The following is a 15,673-nucleotide window of genomic DNA, read 5'->3' on the forward strand; positions in this document are numbered from 1 at the left end:
AGCAGATGTGATGCTGTATTTTTTTCGGAACCCAGATTATTTTTTTATGTAATAAATTGTTGTCGGACAGGAAACTGCTAAATTGGTAGTTCAATAATTTTTCAAAAAATTGCATCAACGGGGACAAAATTGAGATAGGTCGGTAGTTATTTGGATCATCTTTAGTGCTCCCTTTTGTGAAGTGGACAAACATAGGAATGTTTCCATTCTATAGGTACTGATGCTTCTTTGATGGACAGGTTGAAAATATGGACTAAAGGTTTGTACAGTGAGGGGAAGAAAGTTTTTGATCCCCTGCTGATTTTGTACGTTTGCCCACTGACAAAGAAATAAGCAGTCTATAATTTTAATGGTAGGTTTATTTGAACAATGAGAGACAGAATAACAACAACAAAATCCAGAAAAACGCATGTCAAAAATGTTATAAATTGATTTGCATTTTAATGAGGGAAATAAGTATTTGACCCCTCTGCAAAACATGACTTAGTATTTGGTGGCAAACCCCTTGTTGGCAATCACAGAGGTCAGACGTTTCTTGTAGTTGGTCACCAGGTTTGCACACATCTCAGGAGGGATTTTGTCCCACTCTTCTTTGCAGATCTTCTCCAAGTCATTAAGGTTTCGAGGCTGAAGTTTGGCAACTCGAACCTTCAGCTCCCTCCACAGATATTCTATGGGATTAAGGTCTGGAGACTGGCGAGGCCACTCTAGGACGTTAATGTACTTCTTCTTGAGCCACTCCTTTGTTGCCTTGGCCGTGTGTTTTGGGTCATTGTCATGCTGGAATACCCATCCACGACCCATTTTCAATGCCCTGGCTGATGGAAGGAGGTTCTCACCCAAGATTTGATGGAACATGGCCCCGTCCATCGTCCCTTTTGATGCGGCGAAGTTGTCCTGTCCCCTTAGCAGAAAAACACCCCCAAAACATAATGTTTCCACCTCCATGTTTGGTGGTGGGGATGGTGTTCTTGGGGTCATAGGCAGCATTCCTCCTCCTCCTCCAAACACGGCGAGTTGAGTTGATGCCATAGAGCTCCATTTTGTTCTCATCTGACCACAACACTTTCACCCTGTTGTCCTCTGAATCATTCAGATGTTCATTGGCAAACTTCAGACGGGCATGCTTTCTTGAGCAGGGGGACCTTGCGGGTGCTGCAGGATATCAGTCCTTCACGGCGTAGTGTGTTACCAACTGTTTTCTTGGTGACTATGGTCCCAGCTGCCTTGAGATCATTGACAATATCCTCCCGTGTAGTTCTGGGCTGATTCCTCACCGTTCTCATGATCATTGCAACTCCACGAGGTGAGATCTTGCATGGAGCCCCAGGCCGAGGGAGATTGGCAGTTCTTTTGTGTTTCTTCCATTTGCGAATAATCGCACCAACTGTTGTCACCTTCTCACCAAGCTGCTTGGCGATGGTCCTTGTAGCCCTTTCCAGCCTTGTGTAGGTCTACAATCTTGTCCCTGACATCCTTTGAGAGCTCTTTGGTCTTGGCCATGGTGGAGAGTTTGGAATCTGATTGATTGATTCTGTGAACAGGTGTCTTGTATACAGGTGTAGTATTCTTGAATGAGACCGAGACTTCGTAGAGGCCACACGCTTTTATTCCAATAACACTAGTCCTCCGGACTCACTGGGGGAACAGTCCAACCACACAACCTAGGGAGGTACAGCCTCCGGCTCTATTCTCATTACTCTCCTTCCCTAGCCTACAGCTACTCTGTTACTCTCCTTCCCTAGCCTACAGCTACTCAGTTACTCTCTTTCCCTAGCCTACAGCTACTCAGTTACTCTCCTTCCCTAGCCTACAGCTACTCAGTTACTCTCCTTCCCTAGCCTACAGCTACTCAGCCCACTCAGTCCCAGCGGGGCGGCATCCTCGAGGCTTGGGGGTCCAAGATCTCCGGCTGCACCTCCTTCAGCTTCTCGTGAGATCGCCCCTCCGCTCTCCGGGAGCCGTCTTATATCCCCTCTCTCTGAGGGGCGGGGGTGTCTCGGGGCCCTGGCTCTCGCCAGCCCCCTCCCCTCAGAGCGGTTCCAACCACCTCTCGTCCCTGCCGGTCCGGACCGGTCCAGACCGGTACGTACCTCTCCCCTAGCTTGTGTGACCTGTGTGACCTGTGTCAACCTTGGTGTCAACCTTGACCACCACATCACCCCCCCCCCTATACAGCACGCAGCCGTCCCGGCTGCATCACTATCCACATCCCAACCCTAACTCGCGAACCAGGAATTCTGAACACGACAAGAACAATGCGTGAGCCTCAACACAACAATAACAACAACAGAACAACAACAAACACAACTATCCCCGATAATTTACCCCAACCCCCCTGTACACAAGAACACCGCGGACACACCACACCAACGAACAAGGTGACTCGAACACCCAGGCCCCGCGAGGAGGCAGTGTATCTGCGACAGGTCTCAGGAGAACCTGAGACCCTTCGAACGAGTCCGTGTGGCGGGTCCATCGCCAGAAGCCAGCGTTCCTTGCGGAGGGTCAGGAGGGGCCAGATGACGGGCGTCCGGCACGTTTCGAGGCCCCGGGGATAAAGCCCGCGAGCCGTCTTCCTGCTGGACAGGCGGCCGGCTCGCTTCCCGCTCCTCTGGGGAGACCACCCTAGGTGGACTCACACCTGCAGCATCCGAAAGAGTGGCAGGGGGTTTTGGAACAACAAGGGGGTCACGAGGCCCCTCCCCCAACCTGCCGGACACGTCACGCGGCCGGCCCCTGCGAGATGAAGGTGTGTGAGTGCGTGGTGCGACATAGGGCTTCAGGCGCGAGGGGTGCACGTACCAAGAACGCCGTCCGCACGCGACCCTAACACACTGGTCCCGAACGACCCGAACAATGTCGACCGGCCCCCGCCAGGGCCGCAGCAATTTCGATGACGTTGACAGCGGCACCTGCGGGCAGTGCAGCCACGCCTTATCCCCTACCGCCCATTTATACACCGTAACCCGGCGATCATACAGACGCTCATTGGCCCGTTGCCTTGCCCTGGAATTTTCCTGCGCGGCCACCCTCGCCTCGACCAACTTCCGAATATTGAACTGAGCGTGTTCGGACAGTTTCGAGCGAGAAGCCGCAGACTGGACCCGCATGTGCACCTCCATGGGGGGGTCGACATCCCTGCCGTACATTAAGTAGAAGGGCGAATAGCCCGTGGCCGCGTGAGGCGCCAACCTATATGCGGCCAGAACTCCGGGAATCTTCAAGTCCCAATCCAACTGTGTGTCGTCTACCTGATGACACAACATAGAGGTAATGGTCCGGTGTAGACGTTCGACCATACCATCGGTCTGCGGGTGGTAGGGGGAAGTCCGGACCTTCTGTGTGCACAAAAGGTCACAAACCTCCCGCAGAAGATTGGACGAAAAGTTCTTTCCCTGGTCGGTTAGCAGCCGTTCCGGGGCGCCCTTATCCAGGACGTAGCCCTGGAGAAACGCCTCCGCAATGGCTGCCGCCGACTGGTTGGGGAGGGGCCAGGCCATAGGCCAACGGGTGAAATATTCAACCCCAACCAGCAGGTACTTATTTCCCCGAGCGGTGACAGGGAAGGGACCCAGAATGTCAAGAGCCACCAACTCATTAACCCGGGATACCTGAATGGACTGAAGGGGTGGGCAAGCCGCCCTAGCTGGGTGTTTCCGCCGCGCACACTGCGTGCAACTATTCAAAAGGTCGGCGACATCGCGCGCCATTCCCGGCCAAAAAAAATCCAATTGCAGTGTAGCGAGCGTTTTGTGAATACCCAAATGCAGGATGCGTTCGTGCGCCGCCCACACGGCCCTGCCCCGCAGAACGGTGGGGACGACGATTCTGTAACGCCCCGAGCTGGCGTCCCATGACATGAGGAGACCCTCCCGCAACCTGACAGTACCTACCCTTTCCTGACAATCTCCCCCTCTCTCCGCACGACGGCGTAACCTGAGGAGGGAATTGTCTTCCATCTGGAACCGTCCCCATTCGTCCAGAGGCAGATCGAGGAGCGAGTCGCGAGCGACCAACACCTGCGAGTCCCCCTCGGCGACAGGTTCCCTATCGACCACCCCTGCTGCCGCTGCCAAGGGAGAAGCCGGAGCGGTACTCGTGGCCGATTTGCATCTCCCCGAGCCCATAAAACACGCGCACCCATCACCCGGAGGAAGGCGTGACAAGCCATCCGCGTTTAAATGTTGTGTCCCCTTCCGGTACACCACCGTGAACGTGTAGTCCTGTAGGACCTCAAGCCAACGTGACAGCTGGCCGGACGGCTGGTCTATTTTCAACGCATACTGTAGCGCGGCGTGATCGGAACGAACCGGTACGGTCGATATTGTTGAACAAACACGACAATAGCGAGCAGTTCACGGCGGGTGACGCAATAACGTTGTTCTGCCGGAGACAGGACTCTATTGCCGTAGGCAACGACCCGTTCGACCCCGTTGACAACCTGCGAAAGCACCGCGCCGATGCCGGTATTGCTGGCATTGGTGTCCAGGATGAAGGGCAACGTGAAATCGGGATAGCATAAGGGAGGAGCTCGGACAAGGGCATCGCGAAGCGCCCTGAACGCCCTGTCTTCCTCTTCCCCCCAATGGAATTTAGCCCCCTTAGCCGTCAGAGCATGAAGGAGTTTGGCGATCGTCGCAAACCCCTCAACAAACCGGCGGTAATAGGACGCAAAGCCTATAAAGCTGCGGACTTCCCCCACAGACGTGGGCGTGGGCCACGTTCTTACACAGTCAGTTTTAGCAGGATCAGTGGCTATACTCGTAGAACTGACAACGTGGCCGAGGTACCGCACTGATTCACGCAACAGGAAACATTTCTGAGGCTTAAATTTAATGTTAGCTGATCGCACTCTGAGAAATACAGCCCGCAGTCTGTCCAGATGTTCCTCAAACGTACGGCTGAAAATAATCACGTCGTCCAGATATATAAGACAAGAGTCCCACTGCAGGCCAGCGAGGACCAGTTCCATCAATCTCTGGAACGTCGCTGGAGCTGAGTGCAATCCCATGGGCAACCGGTTGAACTGATAAAGGCCCTGTGGTGTACGGAACGCGGTCTTAGGTTTGGAAGCGTCATCCAAGGGCAGTTGCCAAAACCCCGACAAAAGGTCCAAGGTTGAAAAATACCGTGCCCCCGCCAAGGCATCGAGCGACTCGTCCATGCGAGGGAGTGGATACGCGTCCGCCAGCGAAACCTTGTTAAGCTTCCGAAAATCCACACAAAACCTCAAACTGCCATCATGTTTTTTAACAAGCACAATGGGCGCACCCCATGGGCTGTTGGAGGGAGCCACAATGTCTGCGGCAAGCATGTCATTCACTGCCAACCGGACATGTTCCTTCTCTGCCGGACTCAATCGGAACGGATTTTGCCGAATAGGAGCGGAATCCCCCGTATCAATGTGGTGTTTCAATAGATTAGTGCACCCAACATCGAATTTGTGTTTGCTAAAAACATCGGGAAAATCACGAAGCAACATGCGCAGCTTTAATCTTTGTGACTCTGAAAGATTTTCAGCCCCTGAACAGAGATAATCCATCCATGCCTCATCGACACCCACCTGCGTCCCGAACGCCGGCGCCTCACCGACATGAGCTGCGACGGAGTCAGTGTGCAGCGGCAGCGACGCATGTGCAATGACAGCCCCTCGGTGCACGACCTTCGTCCGCAACCCCGCATTCAGCACCTGAATGAAGGGCTGTCCATCTCTAGGCACAAGCGTTTGTGCACCCACCAGGTCCAACCCTCGCTCGGTCGTATTTGAAGGAGACAACAAAACCCCCGACGTAGCGTCTGCCTCCAGTGGTTTGCGTAACTGAAGTGGTATTAGCATCTGCGCACCCGGCGGAATCCGCACGGTTTCAGACGCCATAGCCGGAACAGTCGTGCAAGCTGTGCGCAGCCAGTTTGGTGAGGGCAGAAACGCCATCCGGCGGCCCGAAGGAAGCTCGATGCAGCCTTTGTCAATTAAAATTTTGATGGGCATCCTCCCCAAGAAATCCGTACCCAACAAACAGGGAACGGCCAAGGCATCGGAAACCAAAACGGGACCAGATAATTTAATGTCGCCAATACAAATTTGTGCAGTTATTTGGCCAATAATCCCCAGGGAACCCCCATTTGCCGCAAAGCAAGGGACGGAGAACGGGGTGAGTGCCTGACATCTCTTTGGTAACACGTTGTATATGAGGTCGGAAATTATAGTAGCCGAAGCCCCCGTATCGACCAACAATCTAAATTGAATTCCCTCAATATCCCCGAGAATAACCGACGAGCCCGTCGCCGCGGCCACGACCCTGTGGGCCAACTCGGACCACTGAGCCGTGCGAAGTGGCCTCCGAACATCAGCCCCATTCCGCTCCCCACCCTTCAACGCAACGCGATTTAGTGGCGCGCCGATTCGCGGTGTATGCGGTGTATGAGATGCGGGCAGGGACCGTGTGCGTGAGGTGTCGCGACATGCCTGGGGTTCTTGTGGAGCGGCCGGCGGACGGGCGGACGATGGTGGATGACCCGGAGCCCGGCGCCGGGGTGCTGGGCAACCCGATGCCAGGTGACCCAGCTGGCCACAGTTGTAGCACGTGACGCGAGCCCACGCTCGCGGGGATCCGTGTCTCCCCCGGGTTTCCCCTTGGCGAGGCCGGTCGGCCCCCCTCCAACTGGCGGCCCGCTGCGACGCGAAGGCCTGGGTATCCGGGACCTCGTCAACTCTTGCAGCGGCGCACGCAGCCACCTGCCCATCCCGCTGGAGGAGCAACTCTGTGTGCAGGTAATGTGCCGCCCCCAGCGAGGAAAGGTTAGCTTCATCTTTGACGTGGATGGCAATCCTCAGTTCCCGAGCCAGCAGCAGCAACTTCTCAAGCACAATGGAGTCCAGGCCCACATCGTCCTTCGAGGATAGGCTGCTTGAGCCAACGCCATCAGTGCACTCTGATAGGCAAGAGGTGTCTCGTCCGCCTCCCTCCTCCGACTGGTGAACCGATGTCTTGTTTCGGATGGAGGTCCATACACTAAGGCCATCCGATCGAGGGCCTCCTACAAAGTGGAGCGTGGAATAAGGAGGAACGTGGCCAAGGCCACGTCGTCCAAGGCGGAAGGCAGGGCTCGGAGAGCGATGTCGGCAGACCACCCAGCCGTCTCGGCATTTGCCACGAAACGGCGTGAAAAATCAGCCCAGTCCCCCCCCTTTGCTGTGAAAACCTGCAGCGAAGGCAAGCGCTGTTGCAGTGCCGGGATGAAGTCCCCCCTTGAAGACAGCAGCGTCCCAAGTGCAGTATTTGAAGCATCTTCCGGCGGCAGAATATCAGACCGAATCGGCGGGCACCTACCCGAAAACTCTGCTTCTCCCGATGTAAGGCCGCAGATGGCGGATGTGACGCGGGCCACCTCTGCCCCCTGACCTCCTGGACGGTTGACGTCATTTCCCCCGGAAGCGGTGACCCCCCCCGGCGGAAGTGACGTCATCTCCGGCGGCCGCATTCCCGGCGGAAGTGACGTCTCCCCCTCCGGAGGTGACGTCAAAGTTTTGCGCGGGAATGGCACGTTTCTCGGCGGGAACCCGTCCCATCCTCTGGCCTGGTACTCCACCCGGCGCTCCCGCTCCCCCCAGCGTGAGCTCGTCGAGGATGGAGGCAGCGGCATGGAGGAGATCGGCAAGCCGGGCATGGGCCGACTGGATCGCCCATCCCGACGTCGGCGGACTCCTGGAGGGCCCCGGAGAACCCGAGCCCGCCCCCGCAGACCCGTCCCCCGGAAATGGCGCTCCCGCCTCCGGCTCAGCGTCTCCCTCGACGTCCTTCTCCTGGCCCCTGGTGACCGCTTTCTGTCTTGTCTCCATGTCGGCGAGGTTCTTTGGCCGCTTCTAACACCAGTTGTAGTATTCTTGAATGAGACCGAGACTTCGTAGAGGCCACACGCTTTTATTCCAATAACACTAGTCCTCCGGACTCACTGGGGGAACAGTCCAACCACACAACCTAGGGAGGTACAGCCTCCGGCTCTATTCTCATTACTCTCCTTCCCTAGCCTACAGCTACTCTGTTACTCTCCTTCCCTAGCCTACAGCTACTCAGTTACTCTCTTTCCCTAGCCTACAGCTACTCAGTTACTCTCCTTCCCTAGCCTACAGCTACTCAGTTACTCTCCTTCCCTAGCCTACAGCTACTCAGCCCACTCAGTCCCAGCGGGGCGGCATCCTCGAGGCTTGGGGGTCCAGGATCTCGTGAGATCGCCCCTCCGCTCTCCGGGAGCCGTCTTATATCCCCTCTCTCTGAGGGGCGGGGGTGTCTCGGGGCCCTGGCTCTCGCCAGCCCCCTCCCCTCAGAGCGGTTCCAACCACCTCTCGTCCCTGCCGGTCCAGACCGGTCCAGACCGGTACGTACCTCTCCCCTAGCTTGTGTGACCTGTGTGACCTGTGTCAACCTTGGTGTCAACCTTGACCACCACACAGGTAACAAGCTGAGATTAGGAGCACCCCCTTTAAGAGTGTGCTCCTAATCTCAGCTCATTACCTGTATAAAAGACACCTGGGAGCCAGAAATCTTTCTGATTTGAGAGGGGGTCAAATACTTATTTCCCTCATTAAAATGCAAATCAATTTATAACATTTTTGACATGCGTTTTTCTGGATTTTGTTGTTATTCTGTCTCTCACTGTTCAAATAAACCTACCGTTAAAATTATAGACTGATAATTTCTTTGTCAGTGGGCAATAGTACAAAATCAGTAGGGGATCAAATACTTTTTTCCCTCCCTGTATATTCGGTGACCAACAGTTAGCAGAGCAAAGACAGGAATACTATCTGCTCCGGTAGAGGAGGACCCTTTGAGGTAGGACAGTTGTTTCAGAACATTACTTTCGTGGATTGGCTGGAAACTAAATTTGTTTAATGTTTGGACAGGGGTGTCGGAAATTGCATGAACAGGTGTGACTCCCAATACATTATTAAAAAGGTCACCAGCTTCAGAAAAATGAAGGTTAAAATTGTCGACTATTTCTTGGGGCTCTGAAAAATTGTCCCCATTTTGTTTAAGCGCAATTGGCAGATTATCTGTGTTCAATGCCTTTTCGATACATTTGCTTGTTTTCCAGAAGATGCTTGCATTTCCATGTGATTCCAGGAGAGTGGAGGAAAAGTAAGCATTTTGATTTGAAGCTTTCGTGACATTCCGCTATACACTATACCATTGCCAGTGAGTGGACTGTGGTCTGAAAGTCAACGTAAACGTGAACACAATCAGTTAAGATCCGAAATAGTTTATTACGTCCTTCCAATGATTGCTGAGCCAGAATCTATCTTCTCGGTTGAAATTGTCTCTGTGTTTGTATATGTGGATCGCCTCATGAACGAATCTCTCATGGTAGCCAGATGGCTTGCAGAGAACCTCTGTTTTGGAAAAGTCAATATCATGTGAGCCCACTTAATTGTAACAGTGATCTGCCACAGCTGAGGTGTTTGTCCTACCGTGTTTCAAGTCTGCTTTATGTTCACGGATGCGGTCCGAGACATAGTATAAGATTGTAATGTTTAATACAATGTACAAAGTAATATATAGTATCGTAATTGTATAGTGAATATACAGCAGTGTGATATACAGTAGGGTGGGTAGAATTATACATAGTGTAATATTACAATGTAATACAGTATATAATCTAATGTTGGATTTGTCTATGGCAGTATAAAGTTTAGCTGGAAGCATATTATATTTTTGCGACGTAGAATTGTAATGTATTACTTACTGTTAGTAGCTCAGCTTATTGGAGAGTATATTTAGTATACTGATGATACTATGTAGTTTATACTTTAGTTGTTTACGTGGTGGTTTAGTTACTGCAACGACATACTATTAACATTCCTTCCCTTTATTAATGCTTCCCCCTATCCCCTCCATTTGATGCTGCTAATCCTGCATAATGCACGGGCATACTATGATTTTAACCCCCCCCCCGCCAAACCTCCTACGCATTTCACAATTAGTACTAATCGCATATCTGCATTTCCCATAAATATGCTAAAATTCCTCTTGATATGCAAATTATTTTGTCAAGGCGCCCTTCCCCCTCCATCCCAGCTTAAATAGTCGCTCCAAGCCTGGGTTGTGTCATTCAGACTGTCTTCTCGACAGACCTGTTCTTCACCTGAGGATGGCTGCTTGCGTTGTGGCTGAAACGTCGTGGGAATTATTTTATTATTTTTTTTATTTTTATTTCCCTTCTACGTGACTTTACCGAAAATACCAAGAAGATGAAAAGTAAGCATTTTTTGCATGCCGTATTTTTTGATAAATATATTCCTTAGAATCTTGTATTCTAGCCATTGACCAAATTACTTTTCTGAGCACATGCCCAAGCCTTGTCCCTAGATTTCATGAGCTTAGTAATCAAAGGATCAAATTATGGTGGGCGGTTGCCTTTACTTTTAAATCTAAACAACGGAGCATGTTAAGAATTTGGAGAAACGTGTAACTTAAGGTCTCCCAAGCCGTAGTCAGGTTGGGGATATCACAGACCCTGTCAATATCCGAGTGAAGCACATCATTAGTAAATGCCTGAATGCTGAAGTGTCTCATGGAGTGCTTCTCAACCAATTTAGGGGGGGCTTTGGGTCTGGCTGATGATCTCGCCCCAAATATGAAAGGGTGATCACTAAGGTTATTACCCAGAACACCAGTCAGTGCGAAATTGTGAGGCGCATTTGTCAATAGGACGTCAAGCAGAGAGGACTGTCCCGGATTTTTTAGGTTGGGTCTTGTGGGGACATTTATTAATTGAAACAGGTTAAATTCATCTGCAAAATTTGTGGCCACGGCCGGCGGGTTAAGCCAATTCCAATTTAGATCACCCACAAACTATTTCACCTTTAGGGAGGCCCTCAAGAAGCTCTCAGTGCAGACGCAGCTTCAACATCCTTACCACAAGGCGGTCTATAGCAGCACACTACCAATAACTGTCGATTATTTGGGAGTTATTCTGAGAGCCAGACCTTCAAAGCACCATTTTTTTAACAAGAAGTGAGTTGGTGAACATGCAATAGTATTACGAACATAGATTTTAATTCCACCTCCTTTTAGACCTATAGCCCATATTTTCAACCTGTCCATCAAAGAAGCATCTGTACCTCTAGAATGGAAACATTCCTATGTTCATCCACTTCACAAAGGGGGCCCTAAAGATGATGCAAATAACTACTGACCTATCTCAATTTTGTCCCCGTTGATGCAAATTTTTGAAAAATTATTGAACTACCTAATTAGCAGTTTCCTGTCCGATAACAATCTATTACATCGAAAACAATCTGGGTTCCAGAAAAAATACAGCACCCCACATCTTTTGCATTAGACTCTCTGAATCACATTTACAGTAGCCTTGATAATAAGCAGTACTACGCCAGTCTTTTTCTTGACTTGTCCAAAGCCTTTGCAGTGGACCACAACACCCTGCTTAGTAAATTAAGTTGCCTCTGTTTCTCCAAACACGCAGTAGAATGGTTAAAAAGTTACGTCTCTTCTCGCACCCAAAACTGTATTCACAGATGGTTGGAGGTCAAACAGTGTTAATATAACAAAAGGGGTTCCACATGTTCTTAGGTTTTTTCGGTAAAGTCACGTAGGTAAAACATTAAAATTAATAAAAGTAAAATAAATAAAAATCACGACGTTTCGGAGGCAACACAAGTCTCTGTCATCAGGTGGGACCGTCAGAGCCAGATTTGCTGCATCAAGTGAGGCAAGGATTCAAGATGTAATCCCTTAAATGCAAGTTGAGGGGGGAGGAGAGGGGGGGGAGCTCATCAGAATGTGGTAGCCAATGAATGGAATGTATCGGGAGGGAGGGGGGCGGGGCTCAAAGAAGGCACGAAGTGCTAAGTAGAACGTATCGGGAGGGGGAGGGGGGCGGGGCCAAAAGGATGGACGACGCGGTACACGAGGGCGGCGGCGTGGACGTGGTTGTGCGCAAGCAACTATTGTTGCACACGCCAACATATTGGACAGAGGGGGAGGGGAGGCCAAAAGAGAGTGTGGGGTGCAAGTGTACGTGGACATGTGTGTGTACAAGCACCTGTTGATACACATGAGATAAAAGAACGAAAATGCCCATGTTTATACCAGTGCTGGCTGAACAATAAAGAGAGTACTGTTAAACACGGGGGATGTTAACACTCGGTAAAGTAAAATAGTGCCTGTCAGATAAGATGGTCCAAAAATGTGTAATTAAGTCTTTTTTGCGTGGTTGATAACATCTTTCCAATGATTACTAAGTTTGTACCCATCATCACGGTTGAAATTATGTCTGTGTTTGTATATTTGTATGGCTTCGTGTACAAACCTTTGATGGTAGCCAGGAGGTTTGCAGAGAACCTTGGTCTCGGAAAAGACAATTTAATGAGAGCCCACCGAGTTGTAGCAATGATCGGCAACGGCCGAAGAATCAGTTCTGCCGTGTTTCAGATCTGACTTGTGCTCGCGGACACGATCAGAAACATGACGTTTCGTTTCTCCAATGTAGCAATCACCACGAATGCAACTCAATTTGTAGACTCCAGGATACTGTAAGTCAGGAACGACATCCTTCACAGATGGAATCAGATCACGGATTTTATGCATTGTACTGAATCGGACTTGGATCTTATGTTTGTTTAGAATTTTGTAGATCTTTTTGGTCACGCCTGCTATGTATGGTAACGTGATAGTTTTGGTCGGAGTTTCATGTGGCTGTTTCTGTGTGGTGGGAGAAACAGCTTGGCGGATAGTGCGGTCAGAGTATCCGTTCATCCTGAGGGCCCGATGTACATGTCTTAATTCACCGGTCAGGTGGTGTTGGTCAGAAATGACATGGGCTCTGTGGTATAGCGTTTTGATGAGATAATTCTTTTGAGATGGGTGGTGGTGGGAATCCGGTTTCAAGTAGGAATCTGTGTGGGTGGCTTTCCTGTAGACAGAATGTCCCAAGGATCCGTCAGGCCTCCTCTCAAACAGAATATCCACATGGTTCCATCCTCGGCCCCCTTTTGTTCTCTCTTTATGTCAATGACTTGACCACTGACCTGGATCATTCCAGGGTAAATCTGTTTGCAGATGACACGATACTGATTACTGCTGGTCGCTCTCCGGATGACATGATTGCTAAGCTCCAGGGTGATTTCAACAAACTACAACATCAGCTAGTTGCTCTTAAACTGGTCCTGAATACCTCCAAAACCAAGGTGCTATGCTTCTCACCAGGACTAAAGCAGGAAGTTATTTTTCCCCAATTATATTCCTTAAATAATCATCAAATAGAGCAAGTCAAGATCTATAAGAATCTTTGATTCAAAACTGAACTGATCACATTGATTATATTGGTAAAAAACAAAATACAAATTGGTTTTCTGTATCGACACAAGCGCTGCTTGCTCCCTAGGTTCCGCTTAGAGTTGATAAACGCTGCCATACTGCCTCTACTTGATTACTTTGACATCGTATATAAATCAGCCCCCAGTACTTTACTGAAGAAGCTTGACTCAATGTATCACTCGGCCTTAAGATTTTCATTTGAACTGCCCGTATAGGACCCACCACTGCAATCTCTATTGGGTCAAACTTAACTTCTCTTTATGATGTGCATCAGATCTTATTTATTCACGATGTACTTACAAAAAAATCAGCAGACTTACCTGCTGGATCTCTTCACTGTTTCGAAGAACAAATGTGGCCTAAGGTCTTTGCTCATTTACCAGCTTCAAATTCCTTATTGCTGTGAAAATACTGGAGGAAGGGCCCTTTCTATTGATGTCCCCAGGGTCTGGAATGCTATCACCAATACACTGCAACTTGGATCACTACCTGTGAGATCTTCACTCACCTAGCTGCCACTACTATTCAGAATGGCCTGAAATCAAATGTATCATTCCGGATGACCACTGCAAAGTATGCTCTTTAAAGGATTGTGGTGTGCTGATCTTTAAAGGTGTATTGAGAAATTTTTATTCTACTACTGATGCTCCTGCTGTTATGGAGTGACTCATGCAGCCAGCTATGGCTGCGGGGTTTGGTCGTACCAGTTATTTATACCGTTTGCTGTTGAATTTGAATCCTATGATCACTATTACATTGTTTTTATGGCTTTATTTTGGTGATTTTGAGGACTGTTTGGTCTGGCCATGTTTGTTCGTTGTAGTAGAGTTGGCCTGATAACTTTAATCTACATTGTCTTATGTTGTTATTGTGTGACTTGCATTCCCACTGGGATTTTTGCACACTTTTGAAATGCGGTGTTTTCTCTGGAAGACTTTGCTGTTTTTTCCAGGATTTTTCCGTTGCATGTAGTCACTTTAAGATGTTTCTTGTTCAGAGTTTTTGTTGCGGTTGCACCCGAGTCAAGATCTGCATGGCTCACAGGGTTATACCTAATAAATGAAACTGAACTGAAAGCAACGGAAACCCAACCCTCACTCTTGCGCAGTTCCTTGGCACAAGACCGAACAGCGCAGCGACTCGTGCAGCAGCAACGACCCAAGGGACAGCCTTCGCCACACACTCTGGAGGAGAAGAGGCTCCTCGGGCAGAGTAAACACAGCTCAAGACGCGCGCTCATTCGCGGAAACCGTGTGGGAACAACCTGCTGAGGCACAACCAGCCAACGACACCACTTATGCATCACATGAAGATGCAGCCTGTCCATACATTTGTGCAGGTGTGATGGAAGGTGTTTTCCCCGTTTTGGTGCATGCTAGATTTTTATCGATAAACTACCGACAAACGGTAGAAATTGGCGGGCATTACCCTGAGCAACGCAAGACGAATGGGCATTTTAAAGCAGAACTATGCCACTTACTGACATTTGTCGTTAGTTGAATGCCTGGCGGGGGGTGACTTGTGTCCGTTTTCGAGAGGGGAAGCCGACCCATGTATATGTAACGGGCGATTTTTGCGACCGTTAAGGCCCAAAGGCTGCTTTTCCTCCTTAACTTGTATCTAGAGAGGGAAACGTCGGACATGTATCGTAGTAGGTTGTTTTACGAATTTTCAAGACGAATCCAACGCCATGATTTGTGAAGGTGGTAAAAACGTTTTTTTAGGCAATTTTATTCCTTTCTGTTTTCTCACGGGGATATTCTGCATGCCCTTGAAGGTTGAAAAAGCCACTTGCGAAACAACCCACAAACCAAATCCAGCTTAATTTATGAATGACTGAGCGCCCTGCTTCCTCAAGAACATGCTATTTATCGGCAGATGAAATTTACTCGGGCTATTCCAGCAGATGCATGTACACTCAAGAAAGTAAATATTTGAGCGATAGGCTCCATGGAACGACAAACTTGGTGGGGATTACTCTCATGTGTGTCACGGGCATCCTTTATCTTACACCACCTTCCTTCTGCCTGAGAAAATGGTCATTTTTGAGTTACCTCCGACAGAGGCGTCCATTAAAAGTGCATTGGAATGGCAAGTTTCAAAAATGTGACGACGTTCTGCGTCACCGACCTCTGGAGCAGCTCCAGCTGGGCAGCGATGCCGCGCCACACGTCTGATGGTGGCGCCACAGCTTCCCCGGCCGCCGCCTCCTCCGGCTCCAGCCGGGCCACCTCCACGGGGCACATTTCCGGGGCCCCGATCTCCGGGATCTTCGTCGTCCTCTTCGTTCGTCTATACACCAGGCTCAGTCTTCCGTCTCGCGCCGGACTTCGACA

The 15,673-nt window shown here is 50.0% G+C and overlaps 1 long non-coding RNA gene across 1 annotated transcript in view; it reads left to right on the forward strand.

Moving 5' to 3' along the window:
* LOC133361649 (uncharacterized) overlaps positions 1–14,543 on the forward strand; it is a 28,857-nt gene extending 14,314 nt beyond the window's left edge. Inside the window, exon 3 of the long non-coding RNA XR_009757402.1 lies at positions 14,446–14,543. This is a non-coding gene — a long non-coding RNA (uncharacterized LOC133361649). The remainder of the gene's footprint in view (positions 1–14,445) is intronic.
* The last annotated feature ends 1,130 nt before the right edge of the window (positions 14,544–15,673 follow it).

Source organism: Lethenteron reissneri, unplaced genomic scaffold (assembly GCF_015708825.2).
Source record: "Lethenteron reissneri isolate LAM-NWPU_2019-01 unplaced genomic scaffold, ASM1570882v1 scaffold_117, whole genome shotgun sequence".
Classification (NCBI taxonomy): Eukaryota; Metazoa; Chordata; class Hyperoartia; order Petromyzontiformes; family Petromyzontidae; genus Lethenteron; species Lethenteron reissneri.